This window comes from Hipposideros armiger, unplaced genomic scaffold (assembly GCF_001890085.2).
Source record: "Hipposideros armiger isolate ML-2016 unplaced genomic scaffold, ASM189008v1 scaffold_716, whole genome shotgun sequence".
Lineage (NCBI taxonomy): Eukaryota > Metazoa > Chordata > Mammalia > Chiroptera > Hipposideridae > Hipposideros > Hipposideros armiger.
The window spans coordinates 714,711-729,171 of NW_017732066.1; the positions used below are offsets into that span (position 1 = coordinate 714,711).

Consider the following 14,461-nt stretch of genomic DNA (forward strand, 5'->3'; position numbering starts at 1 on the left):
TTCGCAAACTTGCCACCATGAGTTTACATTGGCAGCACTGTACAAACACCTCAGTAAGGTTTCATAACCTTGGTATATCAGTGTCCCACAGCTGTGTTCGTGTCGACGTGTGGCAAGGTCTTGCTGAGTGGCATTCATTATTGTTGAGAATGTCTGAGCTTGAATTAGAGCAACGAACAAACACTAAATTTCTTTTTAAATTTGGCAAGAGTGGAAGTGAAATCAGGGACATGTTAGTCCAAGTTTATGGGGATAATGCCATGAAGAAAACAGCAGTGTACAAATGGATTCCACATTTTTCTGAGGGGAGAGAACACATCACTGATGAAGAGAGCTCAGGGTGGCCAGTAACGAGCAGAGTTGAAGAAAACATTGCAAAAATTCACCGAACTGTGTGTCAAAATCGTCCGCTGACTGTGAGAAGCATAGCAGACCAAGTAAACACCGATTGACAAACAGGAAAATCTTAACTGAAAATCTTGGCATGAGAAAGGTGTGTGCAAAAATGGTCTAGAAAGAGCTCACCAATGAACAAAAGCAAAGGAGAATTGAAGTTTGACAAGGCCTTTTGGAGAGGCAAGACGATGTTTTGGGCCATGTTATCACTGGTGATGAAACATGGGTGTACCAATACGACCCTGAAACAAAGCATCCAAGCGCACAAGGGAAGGCAGCTAATTCTCCACGACCAAAAAAGTTCCGTCAGTTCAAAACAAATCAAGAGTCAAAATGATGTTGCTAACCTTTTTTGATATCAGAGGGATTATTCATTATGAATTTGTACCAACTGGACAAACAGTTAACCAAGTTTACTATTTGGAAGTGCTGAAAAGGCTGCGTGAAAAAGTTAGACGAAAACAACCTGAACTTTTCACCAATTCATGGCTCTTGCATCATAACTATGCACCAGATCACGCGGCACTGTCTGTGAGGGAGTTTTCAGCCAGGAAATAAATGACTGTATTGGAACACCCTCCCTACTCCTGATCTGGCCCCCAATGACTTCTTTCTGTACCCAAAGATAATGGAAATATTGAAAGGAAGACCTTTTGATGACATTCAGGACATCAAGGGTAAGTCGACAACAGCTCTGATGGCCATTCTGGAAAAAGAGTTCCAAAATTGCTTTGAAGGGTGGACTAGGCACTGGCGTCGGTGCATAGCTTCCCAAGGGGAGTACTTTGAAGATGACCGTAGTGATATTCAGCAATGAGGAATGTAGCACTTTTTCTAGGATGAGTTCATGAACTTAATTGTCTGACCTCATAATGATTTCCTAGGATACAAAAAGCACTAACCATAAAAGAAAAAGTTGTTAAATTGGATTTTATAAGAATTAAAAAATTGTGTCCATTGAAAGACACCATTAAGGAAATGAATAGGGAAGCCCCAGACTGGGAGAAAAATTTGCAATAATATATAAGGCAAAGGGCTCATATCCAGAATATGCAAAAATTCCTACAAACCAAAGCCACAATGAGATGCCATTTCACACCTATTAGAATGGCTATAATTAAAAAGGTTGACAACACTAAATGTTAGTGACAATGTACAACTAGAAACTTCATATTTTGTTGGAAGGAGTATAAAATGGTCTCATCACTTTGGAAATCTGTTGTTTTTTTAAATAAAAGTACACACGTATTTATCCTGTTACTACATAATTCCTTTCTTAAATGTTTCCATTTCTCTTGTGTAGATACCAACATCCATAAAAAGACTTGTACCAGAATGTGCACAGCAGCTTTGTTCATAATAGCCCCAAACGGGAAACAGCTCAAGTTTTACCCACTTCTACCAATTTATACAATGGAATACAACTTGTAAATAAAAAAGAAATAAACTGATAAACAACATGAATTAATCTAATCTCAAAACCACTGAATGAAAGAAACCATATACATCCTGTATTTTCCCTTTATATGTAGTTCAAAAGTAGGCAATCTACAGTGAAAGAAATTAGAACGGTGCTTACAGAGAGAAAGGGGTGACTAAATGGAAAGGGGTACTAGAAATATTCTGTATCTTGTATGAGGTAATGGTTACACAGGTGTACAGATTTATCAAAATTCACTGAACTGTGTGCACTTAGGTTCTGTGTGTTTTACCATATGCAAATTATGCTTCAATGAAAAGAAAATTTCCCTCTAAGTGACCCAGAGAAAAACTGCCATTCCTATAAAAATTCTAACAGGTATACGTGTGTGTGTGTGTGTGTGTGTGTAACTCAACAAGCATATTATAAAACTCAGATGGCAGAGAAGGGCCCAAAAAAGCAGGACTTAAAAAATATATAATGTAAGGGGCCTTGACTCAACAGATAAGCTGTAATGTAAAGCTCTGGCTATTAAGATAATGTGGCACTGGTATGAGACAAACCCAGAAGAAAATATCTGGGTGCCCAGAAACAGACTGTGTATATACAGAACCCTGAAACACGACAAGAGTGGTGCTGTGTATCATGAGGTGTGTAAGAGGATAGATATGATCAGTAAGCAAGCAGTGCTGGGACAACTGGACATCTGTGTAGAAAAAAACTAAAAGAAAGTAGAGTCCAGTCTGATACCATGCATCAAAATTACTCCAGGTAAATTAAGATTCTTAAGTATAGAAGGCCTAATTTTCAAACTCTGAAAAGAAAATATGAAGAAATATGTTTACGACCTTAGGGTAGGGAAGAATTTCTAAGATAAGATATAAAAAAGCACGAACCCTAGGGAAAAAAATAAATTCATTCACATTAAAATGTAAAACCTTTGCTCTTCAAAAGATACCATAAAGAAAGTGAAAGGTTAAGATGGGGGGAAATACGGGGTGGGGGAGAAGACACTGACATCAGATATCTGACAAAAAAGATACATGGATGATACAGGGAACTCCTAAGAAAAAAAATAACAATAATCTAATAGAAAAACGAGCAAAATTCATGAACAGGCTTTTCGCAGAAGAGGAAACATGAGTGGGCAATAGCCCTGAAAGAATGCTCAACCTCCTTAAGCTGGGATTGCAAATTATAGCTACCCTTGTACTTCCTTTTACCTATTAAGTTGACCAGACAACTGAAGCCTGATGACAGCAAGTGTCCGCAAGAACATGGAGCAATGAAAAGTCTCCATGCCGTTAGTGGAAGCTTCCAAACTGGCAAGACCATTGTGGCATCATCTGGGAAGCTCTTGACATGACTGAGTAAGCCAGTGGTTCTGCATCTAAGTATATGCCTGGGGAATTTGTGTTGGCCAGGACAAAGCAAGGAAGCTGGGAGCCATCTTGTTTGAGATGGGAAACCTGGAAGCAACTCAAGTTTGGGTTCCTATAGGGCAGCTCCCTACAAGGAGGGGCAGGGAAGTGCAGAATACTTTATATTGAATGACGGACAAGGCTTTGTAAGCTCAAAACCATGAAAATCCAACTAATATAACATTAGGGGTTCAGCCACAAAGAAAAGTAAGGGAATGATAAACACAAATCCAGGGAGGATAGGACCAGGCATAGGGGTACACTAGGTTTCAAAAAGGCATTTGTAATGCTCTATTTTTTAAGCTGAGGTTGCTTTTGTTATTATTTTCTATCTTATAAAGACTATATTCTTTTAAATGTATTAAATATTAATTATCTATACACACATATACAGAGGATACCAAAAAATATATACACATTTTAAGAAAGGAAAACTATATTAAAATTGTAATACTCAATATATACTGAAAACAAAAGATGAATACAGTCATGTTTGACTTCTGCAATTACAAGAGGTGCTCAAAGTGGTTACCATTAGCATAATTTTCACAGTTTTTTCCTTTCTTAAAATGTGTACACATTTTTTTGGCATCCTCTGTGTGTGTGTGTGTGTGTGTGTGTGTGTGTGTGTGTACATATAATAAATTTTTCCCCAAACCAGCTTACCCCGGAAATAGACACAGAACCTCAGTTTAATAAACTTGGCTGGATTCACAAAGTGCATGTTCCTTGTTTGAAATTTCATTTAATGGAAACATTTGTCGTACACTAAGTGATTTCCTTGTGATGTCTTAGTTCATCTAAATCTACTGCTGAGTTCACACTGTACCCATATTTCCAAAGTCCAACCTAGGGCATCCCGGCAGGTATTTCCATAAATCCCCAGGGTTATTCTTAGATGGTGGAAAACAGTACTACGGGGCAGAATGCCCAGGAGTGGGGGGCAAGTGCCCTGCTCTGGGTCCGCGTTTGCACCGTCAGAGGTCACAGCCTCTTACCTCTGGGCCCTTCTTCAGCTTCCATGGCCACACAAGCACCTCCACTCTTATTTTTCAGCCAGTTCAAGACTGTGACTAACTGTTAACTAATTACCTTGATCCGCTTTTCATTTTCTCCGTACTAAACCTCAACAAGGCCAGGTGTCATTAAAAAAGTCACCCAGAAAGAATAAACATGGAATACGAGCAGTGTTTGCAGTAGACAGATTATCTAGCTATAGGAAGAGGCACATAGATTGAATATTACAAACTTAAAGAAAAATATTTACATAGACTCCTGACCTGAGACAGAAATAAATAGATTCTGCTCAAAGAATACTATGACAAAGTGGCATTTATTAAGATGGGATCTTCACCAGTAATTATTATTCTTGAACCAAAGAATGACATTATGTTATTTCCTATCACAGAACGTGCACATAATATGAGGGCAACCTTAAGATGGGCATGTGTACTCGGTGTCTGCAAAAACACCTCACATTTAAGAATTCTCTGAAATGAGCTCTTTGTAGCTCTAGGGAGTCAACCAGAGAGTTGACACTTGAGAGGGTAAAAACTAAACAACTCACCAATGGGTATTATAGCATTATAACAGGAAGTGCTTTCCTGTGAACAAGCTAAAGATTAAATCTTTATCTACATTTTAAAAAGAACACCCTACCTAGAGTTACATTTGCTATTGTCACATTTGACATTAACCTTTTTTTGAATTTCTGATAGTCCATTATAAGTGAATGGAGATCAAACGGCCGCTCCAGTGTTTGGACCAAAGTCAGGCCAGATTCAAAGCAAACAAATACATGAGGATGGGCAGGCATGTGGATGTCACCCGAGACATCGTCATGCCCTTACTGTCTTTAAAACACTTCAGAAAGCATGCGACTGCCTAGAAGATAAGCTCCAAATTCAGCAGAAGATGTGAAGCCCTCACTAACTTAATCTCAGCCAACCTTACCGCTCTTATTTACCAAGAAAAGTTACAGTTATTATTCTACATCAGTCACTCATCTTATTTGCTATGGTCAGTTCTGAATTATCAAATTAGCTGCTTAAGTTCAAAAGAGCCAGTTATCTAACTGTGTAAGTGTCCGAGGTACTCTACAAACCAACCAGTTGTCAGAAGGGATCCTACTGGGCATCTTTTCAAGGGACCAAACCATCAGTCAGAAAATAGCATCAGCCACAACAGTTTGGTTGAATTTAACCAAAGTTAGAAACACTGCCTCATTCTCACACGCCTACTGCAGTCCAATGTAGGTATAAAAGCAGTAACACTTGATGGGTCAAAGCTTGCGTCGTGAGTGGGCGTGGGGAGAACATGAGCCTCCACAACGTCTGTCACAGGGACTCGGGCGTTAGGTGGAAGGGGGCTTGCTTTCTTTGAATCTTCCTGTGGTTTGCAGTATTTCTAGAAATACAATGAATTTGGGGTTTTTTGTTTTTGTTTTTTTTTGTTTTTTACCTGAGCCATCCTGCCACCTGTTGGCAGCTCAGGAGCAGCTCAGCTCAGGCCGGGAATCGAACCGCTAGTTTCTCAGAGCTCACACTCTTGAGCAAGCTCTTAACCAATTGAGCCACTCGGCCTAGCCCCAATACAATGGATTTTTTAAAGTTTATGTTTTATCATTTTAATATAGAACTTGCCTTTTATAGAAAAAAAAATGTTTTTTTAAAAAGTTTTTCGGGGTGGCTGGCTAGCTCAGGTGGTTAGAGCACAGTCAGTGCTCACAACACCAAGGTTACAGGTTCAATCCCCACATGGGCCATGGAGCTGCGCCCTCCACAGCTAGATTGAAACAACTACTTGACTTGAAGCTGATGGGTCCTGGAAAAACACACTGTTCCCCAATAAAAAAGTTTTAAAAAAAAGTGTCTCAATTAACCTGAGTAGATGTACTTATGAAGAACATGAAGCCATAGACTGATACCAATATCCACTACAGGGGAACATCTTCAAGAAAACTGAAAATATCAGTGCTAAAAACCAAACCTCTAAGGCAATAAACAAAAGTTGTCACACATTCTTTCACTCTTGGGAAGGACTTGGGGAGAATACAGGCCCTCCCAGGTGTCTGTGGTTCTTTTCAGCTCCATGTCACCGGGTTCTAGTGTTGGCCCCACATGACCAGGAGACAAAGCTGAAGTGCAGACGACAGAGCTGGGGGAAATCATCAGACCGAAGGGGAAGGGGCTAGAAAGAAGCACTCTGCACCACGGCAGGACACCTTGAGTTACTCCCCATATTATTCTAGGCTGATCCTGAATGACATTTAAGGGAGGAAAACTTAGAAGCAAGTTCAGGGACCAGTTTTCTAGTGGTCCCAGCAATGGGACTGCCTCGATGCCTGGATTGGGACAGCCCAGAAAAGTCAGGTGGAGGACTCAGTTGGTCTCAGGCAGGTGTTGGCATCAGCCTGGCTCAGGTCGGCTTGTAAGAAAGCAGAAACAGTGTGGGCAGTTCCTAAGAGGCCTGCTGCTCCGTGTCCCACCTCTGTTTTTGCATCCCCGTGGCACTGAGCACAAGCTCTGAGCCTCCCATTCTCCTCCCTGGCACAGGCCCACCCCCATGTCATCTTTCCTCTCCTGGCCACGATGTCACAGGTATAGAGCAGGACAGGTAGAGGTAAGACTTTTTCTTTGGCCCGTGCTATGTTCCTGACTGAATGAAGAGCCCAATCACAGATGCGAAACTCTTTAGGAGCTAGGAAAAAGCAAACTGTTAGCAGAAGTTCTTTCATTACCAGCCACCTTCAGACGCTCTCTTCATGCTACATTAGCAAAAGAAAATGTTAATTGAAGTCCTCTACAAAAAACAAACTGCTAAATACCTCCAATTCCTGCAGGGGACTCCACTGGCTCTCTGACAATCACCTTCACAGCCTGCACAATTAACACATTTAATAAAACCCCATCAATGTCTCAAACTTTAGTTAGCACCTAAACGATGAATTTTGGTGGCTTTGTGGGCCAGTTAGCTCTCTTCTGAGGATGTAAATTGATTATAACTATAATCAACATCATCTCAAGATCAAAACAAATAGGAATTATCTTAGCGACCTCTCTAAAGTCAGATGAGGTTTGTTACGACTTGCGGGCTCCGTCGTCACAAACATAATTTGTGTATGTGATGTGTGTATAAGAAGGCTTGACATTTTTGTTTTTCAAACTGCCTCTGGCTCCTCAGAAAAAGATCCTAAATCCTCAAGGTAATAACACTAACAGGGTAGCTAGGGGACTGGGCATGTGGAAACAGAAGAGAAACGTGACAGGGAACGACGGGACATTTATGTCCCAGGTCAGGGGGGCAACAAGGAAGGAGAATTGTTTACTGGGGCCTGGGCATCACCGAACTTCCTACAAACCAGGGACGTCTCATCACGGCTGCTCCTGCTGCTCCAGGGGGACAGAGTAGAGCCCAACATTAAATTCAAAAGTCACAGAGTCATGTCACCACTGTGGTATTCTTGGGGAAAAAAAAAAGTCATCACAACCTAACCATGAGAAAATGCCAGAGTACCCCAAACTGAGGGACATTCTTCTACAAAATCCCTGACTCTCCTTGAGAGTGTTAAGGTCATGAAAAAAGAGGAGAGGCTGGGGAGCTGTCAGAGGTTAGAGACCTAGGAGACAGGACAACTAAACGCGCCGTTGGGAAACTGGATCAGAAACGGGACTGTGGGGCAGAAAGGACGTCAGTGGGGAAACTGGTGAAATCGAATGCAGTCTGTAGTTTGGTTAATAGTACTGATATCCACTTATTACTTCTGATCACTACAATGTGGTCCTACAAGATGTCAACAAAGGGGGAGGCTGAGTAAAGGGTTTATGCGAGCTCTGCATTATTTTCATCTCTTTAGTAAGCCCAAACCTACTTAAAAAGTTAAAATACAAAGATCACTGTAATCACAGTTGTTGGTTTATTATTCTGCCTTAGTGTAATCTATCAAGAAAGGAGACATTCAGAATGATCTGAGTGTCAGTAACTGAAAGAGAAAATGGAACAGGCAGTGACCAAACTCCAACAGGATGCCCTTTAGGGCTTCAGGCTGCTGGAACCATTTCACAATCTTTTTGTTCAGTTACTCTTGGAGGTGATTTTTCTCAATTTAGTGTCCTAGCTTCAAATTACAGATATGAATCATATGTACAAATTAAGTTTTTTCTCCTGAGAAGGAATTTCCAAGAGGAGACTTGGGGACTTTTGTTCATTTGAAAGACTTCTCATAGGCGAATTCAGATTGGATTGGGGTACATGTGAGCTGACTCCTGCGGGGTCCAAAATCTGATATACTGAGAGCTTCAGGAGAAGCAGGCAGGTGCGGCCTCTGATGGCCAGCAGTAGGGCTTTGGGTAAGAGGAGCTGGGAAAGAGCAGAGGCGAGGCCCTCTACATGCCCTCCCTCTCTCTGTCAGGTTCAAGTCCCCAGAGCTAACCTGGGCCACACTGTGAGCAGTGGTAAAGGGGGCATGGTGCAAAGCAGACATTCTCAATACTGATCTGGGGATTCTGAGCTCTAGTGGCTTGGCCACTTGCTTACGATCTTGGGCAAGTCACTTAGAGCCTTTGGGCCCATCACCTCCTTGTAAAATAGGAATTGGGACTTGATGACATGCTTCCCCTGTGCTCTCCAGCTCTTTTGGAGGACAGGGTAGTGATAACACTATGGTAGGGGAGCTAAGACTTCTGGAAGGCTCAGTACATGCCAGGCTCCATATTAAATGCTCTCTTCATGCTCACAGTGAACCTAGAAGGCAAGTAGTATCATAATTCCATTCTGCAGAGGAGGAAATGAGGGAAATGGAGGTTTCAAAAGGCTGAATGACCATGGAGAAGTAGGACCCAAACCCGGACAGTTTGCCTCAGGAGCACATGCCCTTAAACACAGAGCCACCTGGCTGCCCAGGAACAGAGGGTGCTCCAAGTCTGGATGAAGGATGGGTACCAAGTGACTGTGGCCGACTCCTTGATGGCTGCCTCTTGAGAGCCCCCGAGCACTGAATTTGGTGGGATACTGTGTACTCAATATAAATGATTTCCTTTCATTCTCACACCACTCTGAGAGGTGGACACACAGAGATTTTCGGTGGCTTGCTCCAGGTTACAAAGCTACCAGGTGATGAAACAGGGACTCCAACCAGTTTCTGATTCTGACTCCAACGCCATATTCTTCTACTCTACTGACCAAAAAGAGGCAAGTGTGATTTCAGATGCTCTCTTAGAAGAAAGCAACAACTCCAACATGACACCACTGTGGCTGAGTGTCCTGCTGTGATGCCTCCTAAGGGACTCTTGTTATCAGCAGGGCCCTGGCCTTCCCATCCTGAGTCTAGAGGAGGCATCCTATTCTCCTCCCTCATACATAGGTTTCTCTGTGTCCAAAATGGCTTGCCCCTGCCCTCTGCCCCCGACACAATCTTTGTCACAAATAAATGCTTCTCATCAAATGGGGTTCAGCGTCAGCACCACCCTGCTAAATTTCAGATACAGAATGATACACTCACACATTTCTCCACTAACCTTGTAATTTTATCAAAACAGGATATATGTTTATGTGACACACACTGTTCTTAGGGAACCGCACCCCAGGCTGGTCCCAGGCTCTTCTCTAAGTTCTCACAGCCATCTGCTCAATGGCTCAATCCTGAAATTTGCCAGGAATCCACAACCAATTTACTGATTTGTACCAAAGACAGCTAGTCCCTCTTTTGAAAATTAGCATGCTACCTGACAACCATTTCATGTTTTTTGCGCTCATGTGACAGACACAGCAGAAGACAAGTTATAGCACAATAAAACTGTTTCCATGACCTGAAAGAGTATCTTTAAAAAGAAGGAAAAAAAAATACAATTAAGGTCTAACATCTAACTTGTCATCTTGTATTATTCTGGTACATATCTAAATGTGACTAGTCATAGTTTCTAACCTTTTCCTGGGTAATACTAATCAAGGTTATTTAAATATATGTGTAAATATACATACTTAAGTGTATACATATACACATATACAAGCGTATAGTGTGTCTATCTATGTACATATCATATATACCCTATAATAGTCACATCAACAGTCATAACTGCGAAAGGGCTTTGGGAAGGGCAGGGAAGGGTGGCAGAGAAGCAAAGCAGGAGTATGGGTCTCTACGGCATTTCCTTTATGACATCTTCCTCAATACTGGACCTTCAAACAACTACAAGGAATTATCCAGTGCCTACTGGATTCTAGGCAATTGTCCTTTCATACACATTGTTTTTCTCGAATCTTTAATTTACTCAACAGCAGCTACTTGACTATCAAGAAAAGATCTTGGTTCCAAATCCCCTGCAAAATTTCACAAAGCACTCAAACTCATCTGGGGTGGCCCCAGATGAACTTGTCACTTCTACATTCGTTTAGTAGTTATGTTTTTTTAATAAAGAAAAATGTGTCAGGGGCCAGCTGAGTGGCTCAGTTGGTTAAGAATTGGCTTAAGAGCGCGAGCTCTGAGCAACAGGGCCGTCAGTTCGATTCCCACATGGGCCAGTGACGCTGCACCCGAGCTGAGCTGTCGCTGAGCTGCCAACAGGTTGCAGGATGGCTCAGCTGGTGTAACAACAAGATTGCCTGTTCGATGCCCACCCACAGCTAAGATTGAACTTGGCACCTTGAGCTGAGCTGCCGCCCAGATGCCTCAGTGGATAGAGCATGCGATTTTAACAACAAGGCTGCTGGTTCGACTCTTGCATGGGATGGTGGCTCCGCCCACCCGAAACTAAGATTGAACACAGCACCTTGAGCTTAGAGGCCACAAGCTGCCAACGGGCAGCCAGGTGGCAACTGGCACCCTCCACAACGAAGATTGAAGAACAACAACTTGGCTGGTCCCCTTCCCCAATTCCTAATAAAATCTTAAAAAAAAAAAAAAAAAAAGAACAGAAAAATGGGTCAGGTTTGCCACATAGGAGATGAGTTCTAAAGTATGGGCCAAATTATTCGGCAGTATACAAACACCTGGTCCCCACAAATGATTAACGTATTTCTAATGAGAACTGAAATCAGACAAAGATAAAGATGCTTAACTCATTAAGTAAAATTTCCTAGCATTTTTTTAAAGGATCACAAGTACTTAATATTAGCATGAAGAAATAAGCCATAATAACTTTTTTTTCTTCCTGAACAGAAATGCTAGCTGCAAATCAGTCCTAGAAAATTTAGCCTTTTTAAAATAGTGAGCTCTGTGTTTTTAAAACTTGTCAGCTGTAGCTGCATAACAGGAGAATGGCCCCTTACGAATCCGTCACTGCAGGGTCAGACAGAGGCTGAAGTGTCGTCCTAGGAGCCTGCAGTGGTGGACAACACCCCCCCACCTCCAACTCCAGGACCAGAGTTCTGCCGTTTGCAGTGGACAGTGGAGCAGAAAGGGAGAAAAGGTATCACTGATTTTTTTGTAAAATGTATATACCGTGATGTGTACAGCAAATTGGGATCAGGTCCCACATGGAGTCTACCTCCAGAGAGAAGCATTCATTGGGTTAACAATTACAGCTGACCGTTGAACAACAACATGGGTTGTAATTGCATGGATGCACTAACACAGGGATTTTTTTCAATAAATAGACACTGGGCCCTGTCTATACCGGAGTTTCAAATTCAAGGATTCACCTAACTGCGGACAGAGAACAGTACTTTTGATCCGCAGGTGGGAATCCGCAGATGCGGAGGGCCAACTGTATGTATAGGTCTAAACTTTTGTATATAAGGAACCTGAGGATCTGGTATCCGTGGGGGTCCTGGAATCAATCCCCGGCAGACACCCAGGGATGACTGTAGTTAAGTTTTGGGGAAGTCAAAAAGCAGATTTCCAACTGAGTGGGGGTTCACCAGCAGGGGCAGGATTTGAACCCACAGTTCCAGGCTCATCACCACCATGAGCAGTACTGCCCCCATTTCTTAGATGCACTTGGGCCCTGGAAGGGCTAGTTCTAGACAGGCTCCTAGGGGGTCCGGTCAGGGCTCTTTCTAGTGCCACACCCCAAAGAGGCCACTCCAATGATGCTGAGGCTGCTTGGCTGGCAGAAATGCAAGGAAAAAGGAAGCAGCTGGCTAGATGTTTCTTCCTATCTGACCAGAGCGCTGGGAGTCCTCAGTTGTCCACCAGGTTCCAGCTGACCACCAGAGAGAAGCAGGTCCAGAAGAGAACGTAATGAGCACCCACAGGCCCCTCCACGTGGTGAGTTCTGACTTCAATAAGTCAGCTCACACTGCAGAGGGTGCTCCTCACACACTTCTCTCAGTGTCTTAACCTGTCAGTCACTACAATCAGGCTCTACAATCAGGCCTGAAGGGCTTTCCCTCTGAAAGACAGGTGCCTGCCCACCAGCACTTCATCATGGATTAAATCCTGCTCTGACATATTTTGACCCCAGCACCCCATACAGTTGTTTGTATTAAGAAGCACTGTGTGAACCCCCATTTCCAGCAGCTAGACGGGGCCCCCAGAACAGCCTGGGGGCTTTGTGAGGATTGCTCAACAGTCCATGGGGAGAAGCAATGATAGGTACAAACAACTGGGGGCCACAAAGGACAGCTTCTGTCTTTGGAGTCATCCCCATATAACACTGAGGGAGGCAAACTGGAAACCCAACTTGCACATGCCCCAACAGAAGGCCAGGGAAAGTGCAAATCGCAGCGGGTAGCAGCGTCCAGGCCCTGCTGACCTGGGCTGGGAACAAGGGCGCTGTCTCTGCCTTCCTCCCCAAAACGCCCTGCCCAGTCTTCCAGGTCAGGGCAAGAGTCAGGCCCGAATGTGACCCGAAATTTGAGCTTTCAAATTCCAAGAGCTCCAGGAAACATCAATTACAGTAACAAAACCGTTCCATACAAGGGGTGGAGGGGCAAGGGACCCAGGAGTGTAGTCCTCCTTGCTCTTCCCTCCAGAAAACTAAAAGCCTTCCTCAATTCAAGGACTAGGTCTCTGATCTTCCCCTGCTCCAAACACACACCCACTCCGCTCCCACTCCCTCCTCACTCGCCACAACGTCCACACAGCGGACCCCAGGCTCGGGCACACCTGCCCCATCCCATACACACGTGCACACTTGTGCACCGACACCCCCACACTTGCACACCTGTCCTCGATTTGACAGGCACACACCCCCCCATTCCTGCCCGCGCTCGCTAACCTGCCTGCTCACGATCCCCCAGGCACCCACTCGCTTGTCCTCTCCCCGCCCTCCAGCCCCCCTTTCCGCGCGCTCCTGGCCGCGCCCCGCGCCCCGGCAGCCCGTAGCCCTCTGCACTCACCCGCGCGGCGCAGCGCCGGCCTCTGCTATCCCGCCGGCCCTGCGGCCTGGGGCCCTGCGCCGCCCGCTGCCCGCTACCGGCCGTGGCTCTTGGGCTGGTCCTGCTCCTTCGCCGCCGCCGTCGCTTCCCGTCACGTGGGGCGGCCGCCGGGCGCCGGGAGGGCGGGAGCGCTTTGGTCCCCGCGCCCCACAGCCGTCCCTGGGTTGTTAGTAACCACGCTCCAGGCCCAGCGCCCAGTGGGGCTCCCCTCAGTTTCCTCCAGACCAAGGGATCACAATAGCGCGTGCCTCGTAGGGGGTCAGGAGTGTAAATGAGTTCATTTATCCTGTAAAGCACTTAGAAAGCTGACTTGCATAGGGTAGGTGCTCATGAAGTGTTAGGGATGGCTGTTAGTGTATTTCCTCTTCCCCCACCGGCATGTAGAGCTTCATGAAAACACGGGCCTTGTACGATATGTTCACCACTCCTATTTCTAACACCAAAACAGGCTGGATGTAGTGTAGGACCGGAGAAATAGCTGCTGAATGAATCAACCAACCAACCAACCAACCAACCAACCACACCAATCAGTCCTGGTAAAAGCTTGACCACGCTGCCATCTGACTGGCAAAGTCTTGCTGAGGTGTTTCTTATGGCACTGAAATGTATTGTTGAGCAGCTAATCATTGACCAGGGGGGCCTAGAATCCACATTCGCAGGGTAGAGAGAGCTGTATATGACTAGTCACAGGTGACACCTACTGACGGCCTGACACTGGGCTAAGGGCCTTACAGCAATGTTCCCATTTAAGCCTCGCCCTGTTCTTATGAAGTAGGCACTATTAATGTCTCCATTTTACAGATGAGTTACTGAGGCAAAAAGTGAATGACTTACCCCAAATTCCCTGGTAGTAAGAACAGAGCAAGGATAAGAACCCAGACTTCAACAACACAGTGAAATTTTTATA

The 14,461-nt window shown here is 44.4% G+C and overlaps 1 protein-coding gene across 1 annotated transcript in view; it reads right to left on the reverse strand.

Moving 5' to 3' along the window:
• TGFBRAP1 (transforming growth factor beta receptor associated protein 1) overlaps positions 1-13,631 on the reverse strand; it is a 67,061-nt gene extending 53,430 nt beyond the window's left edge. Inside the window, exon 1 of the mRNA XM_019627166.1 lies at positions 13,516-13,631. The gene's annotated coding sequence lies outside the window, so the exon portion shown is untranslated. The remainder of the gene's footprint in view (positions 1-13,515) is intronic.
• Between the last annotated feature and the right edge of the window lie 830 nt (positions 13,632-14,461).